The sequence below is a fragment of the Orbicella faveolata genome, unplaced genomic scaffold (assembly GCF_042242905.1).
Source record: "Orbicella faveolata isolate gen_17 unplaced genomic scaffold, um_ofav_v1 contig_35, whole genome shotgun sequence".
Classification (NCBI taxonomy): domain Eukaryota; kingdom Metazoa; phylum Cnidaria; class Anthozoa; order Scleractinia; family Merulinidae; genus Orbicella; species Orbicella faveolata.
Genome location: NW_028301564.1, coordinates 21,318,022 through 21,322,536, shown reverse-complemented (window position 1 = coordinate 21,322,536; position 4,515 = coordinate 21,318,022). Strand labels below are relative to the sequence as shown.

The following is a 4,515-nucleotide window of genomic DNA, read 5'->3' as shown; positions in this document are numbered from 1 at the left end:
TTCTTCTTTGCTGTGCAACTTCATTTTTCAAGAAAGATCAAGATGTTTCATTCAGACTGAGCAGCTCTCCTGTCCGGCTTCCTCGAGGGAGCCGGACGAAACAATAACTGCAACACTTGTGTGTGAGGAACTTGGCTTCAGCTACATTGAAATGAATGCTAGTGATACAAGAAACAAGAAGACACACATCAATCAGTCATTAAGCAATCAAAAAATGGATGGTTTCCTACCTGGTAAAAGTGCATGTCCATTTATTTTTGTTGTATAGTTGACAGGGCAAGCATGTTAACTTGATATAAAGTTAAACATGAGAAGAGAAACTTCATTAATTATTTCCAAGTAACTATGTGTTGCTTTGTTGGTGATTTCATTTGAATAATTTTGAATAAGAAGACTAATGTAATTTTACAAAGGTTGAGAAGATTTCTGAAGATTCTTGAAAACATTGCGAGGATTATCTGTAGGTCATTTGATCTTTCTGATTAATTTCCACAACATTCCAAAAACTGCTGCAAATTTCTGAGAAATCAAATGAGGAACTGAGTAGCTTGTTTTCCACACAACATGTGTCAATGCATTTTTTTTCTCCGGACAGCACATCTTCAAGCAAGTTTTCTATGAAACTGGATTACATTCCTCATTTCAGGAAAGTTCTTACTAGACCCCTCATGAATCAGTTACCGGTACATTATGGTTGAATGGTTGTGATTATCACACTGACATGTTTAATGTTGGTGTAACTTGAATCTTGCAATGGTGTAAAACTACAGACTTGTTTGAAAACAGAAAGAACCTATAAAAATAGCTCTATAAAGTTGAAGCAAGTTATGAATCAAAGTTAGATTCTTGTGCCAACAGAATGTTCAATAAAGGAATGTAATAATTAATTTCTGCAACTATCGTTGTTAAAGCAGAGGGACCGAGGAAGGTGAAAGATTTGAAAACAATCCTTACTCATGACGACAACTTAAAGCCATTATAATAGACTTTTGAAAAACAAAACTTTCAGTGACTTCCAGTGACTGCTTTAGTCGTCACAAATTGAATGACTAAGAGTGTGGCATTTGCACAGGACATTTAAGCAAGGTTGAAATACATGTATCCTGCCTATGGTGGTGGTGACTGAGAGGGGAGGAACACCACTTTTCTCTTATTGATAGCTGCATACATGTAGGTGGAGGTTCTTTTCATTGAATTTGTTCCTTCAAATCGAATTTTTGCATTTTAAAGAGAAGTTGCAATGTTTACATTGTATTTTCTCAGCCTGAAGTACTTTGTTCCCCAACTCATATTATGTTTAAATTCTATAGTCAAGGTTACGTGTGCTCAGTATTACAGTGTAGCCTCTTTAACTGCAACTAGCTAACTGTACTTACTTGAGACAAAATTGCACAGCTATTGATCAGCTTCTGGGTGACCAATTTTGTTGACAGGTATTGAAATATTTTATCTTGGCAGGAATCAGAAGAGATCAGTTCTGGGGTGTCTTAGGTTATGAAAGTGATGGAGGGGTATGACTTGACAAAAGAGGACTGGGATTCTATCATAGAGGTTGGCCAGTTTTAGGGAAAGAGAGATCCTGGTGCTTCTATTCCATCAAAGGTTTGTGCCTGCAGGTCTCGGGAAAGTTTGTTGATGGAAAATTTGAGCTCATCAAAAGACAGCTGTGGGCTACTTTAATGCTCAGGCTGTTGAACTCCGGGTCAACAGTTTGGTTTAAGGCCTTGTAGTCAGGGTCATTTTGCTGTGGTCTTGCACGAGACACTTATCCTCACAGTACCTCTCTTCAAATGGGTACCTGACAAATTTCATAGAGATTCATGCAAGGAGGATTAGCACTCCATCCAGTGGGAGTGTAGCCTTATTTCTAGAAACATCACATGACAAAAACTGGGATGGGCTTTGGTGTGTTATGTTGCTATAAATTGATTAAATCATGATTTATGACCTATAGACTCACACTATACACTTAATGACAGGTCCTGCGCAAAATGGCTTGTTCTGCTCTTCCAGGAAACTAACGTAATGTATATTTCCTGAAACGAAGTCAATGCAGAAATGCTAGGGAAAACAAGAGCTGATGTCCATGACTAACTATCTTGCTGAGTGACCTGTCGTTAAGTGTTTTGTTATACAGCAGGACCAGAAGTACCAGCGACAAGGAAAAAGAACAAATGATAGGAAACAGACAGCAACTGCAACTGCAACAAAAACGAAAACGAAAACAACAACAGAAGCAGAAACAGAAACAGCAGCAGCAACCTTAACAACCAAGACAGTTAGAACAATAGCAACAATAGCGACAACAAGAACTGCATGTACCACAAGGGCAACAGTAACAAGCAAGATAACTGAAGACAAATCTCAAGGGTTTTTCAGTTTTACTGTCCCTTTTTACATTATGTTTGGTCCAATCTTTAAACGACCCTAAAAGGTACATTAACTATAACAATAAAATAACAACAAAAAACATCTGAAACAACAGCAACAAACAAAGAACAACAACAAAGTAAACTCTTATAGATCCAACTAAACCACTCTGCATTCCACAAAGGAGTCTGATTCCCTCAAAGTGTTTCCCCAAAAATACTTTTTGTAGGTTAGAGCAGCTTTTACGCGGACTTAAATGTACAACAAGGAAACGGCGCAAGACACCTTACGCCATTCATGCAGCAGCAAAGAAGGAGGGGTGGGGCAGAGGACAGCCAGACAATGGAGGAAGAGAGCTATGCACTTGAAGAATCTGAACAGCACGTGGAAAATAAAGATAAAGATGATGATGTTGAAAATTGTGCCATGATCAAGGCAACAAAGAGAAGGGGAAGAGGAGGAAAAGCAAAGGAAGGTACCTCAACAGAAGCGCCCACAGCTAACGGAAAAGTGAAAGGAAAAAATAAGAAATGAATGAAAATAATTGCAAGAACCACTGGCATTGAGGCAATCATATGACTGATAATAAACTGAAGCCCATTGGCAGCGTGTGACAAAATGGAAAGTAGACATAATGGAGAGTGGAAAATCATTATATTTTTGCACTGTGCAACTATCATCAAGTGATTCCTACACAAGTGCTCAATCATTGAACATACGTTAATTGTCTGCAAAGAAACCCATAAAGAATATGCAGGAAAAAGTTTCCACCCCATCCATTTAATCTATCTCGCCTGTCACTGAATACTACATGTAAGTGGCCGATTTTTTGTGTAAAAGAGTAACCTTGTAACACAAGTTGCTTACCATCTGTGTCTTCCACATACATGTAGCAACGTGTTTGATCTCAGAAACCCCAAAGCAAAGTAACAACTAGAAACAGTTCTGTCTTGACAACGAGTGACTTGATAAACACTTAAGATGTACTTTGCAGCCAACCTTACATGTAAGGTCTGCTGACACTAAAAAGGTTCTGTAAACAACCTCTGACAAAACATAACTAAGAACATGAATGTGGTAAAGGAAACAAGGAAGACGAGTCTATTATAAAAGCTCGTTTCTGTAGTCACAATTCTTTCACTACTATCAGCAGTGAAGCAAAATGAGAGTAATTGTGTACTACATATAACATGTGCATCAGCAAACAGTTATTATTTCCGATATCTGTTGTGTTCATGTCGGTATGGAAACTGGGTGTGGTGGCTAATACAGAAATGAGAACACCGCAATTTAAAGTACATGTAGTAAAAAAAAGTGTTATCACCAACAAATCACACTCACTCGCTCATTCTCTTTGTCCCGACTGTTGGAACATGAGGCCATAAACGGCCAACAAATCAATAAGGGTAATTTCATCCATACCTAGCACAAATCAGTAAAAGTAATAATTTTTGATACCAAAATATAATTAGGGGTAAACTATTTCCGCTTAAGAATCAATATGCAAAATATTTACTGCCACAGAAATATTTACTGCCGACAACAACAAATCAATAATGGTAACAGATCAATAAGAGTAATCTTGATCGTTACCACCAACCAATCAGCATGGGTAATCTTGGGTAATGGGTAGTGCCCATAATGATAATATTAGTAATTTACTGCCAACAAATAAATTTGGGTAATCTTTACCACCACTCGATTAATATCAGTAAACTTATGGCAAACTTACAAGTCATGTATCAATAATAGTAATCTTGACCACAAAAGTGGAGGGAAATATTTGCCACCAACCAATCATTAAGGTTAATCTTACCCACCAATCTATCGGTAAGGATACATGTAATCTTTAACACCAACCAATCAACAAGGGTAATACAAGTATTTACCACAAACAGATGATTGAGTGTAATCTTTACCACCGACCGATTGATAAAAGTAATCGTCAACCGATCAATAATGGAACTTTTACCACCAACTGATCAGTAAGGGTAATCTTTACCCCCAACTGATCAATAAAGGTAACTTTTACCGCCACCCGATCAAAAAAGGTATTCTACCACAAACCGATCAATAAAGGTAATCTTTATCACCAACCGGTCAATAAAGGTAATCTTTACCACCAGCTGATCAGTAAAGGTGATC

At 37.7% G+C, this 4,515-nt stretch overlaps 1 long non-coding RNA gene across 1 annotated transcript; it reads left to right on the top strand.

The window, feature by feature from the left end:
* Nucleotides 1-454: 454 nt before the first annotated feature.
* On the top strand, nt 455-4,267 carry LOC149103725 (uncharacterized). The gene is made up of 2 exons (XR_016202179.1): nt 455-1,602; nt 2,600-4,267. It is a non-coding gene; the product is annotated as an uncharacterized LOC149103725 (long non-coding RNA).
* The last annotated feature ends 248 nt before the right edge of the window (nt 4,268-4,515 follow it).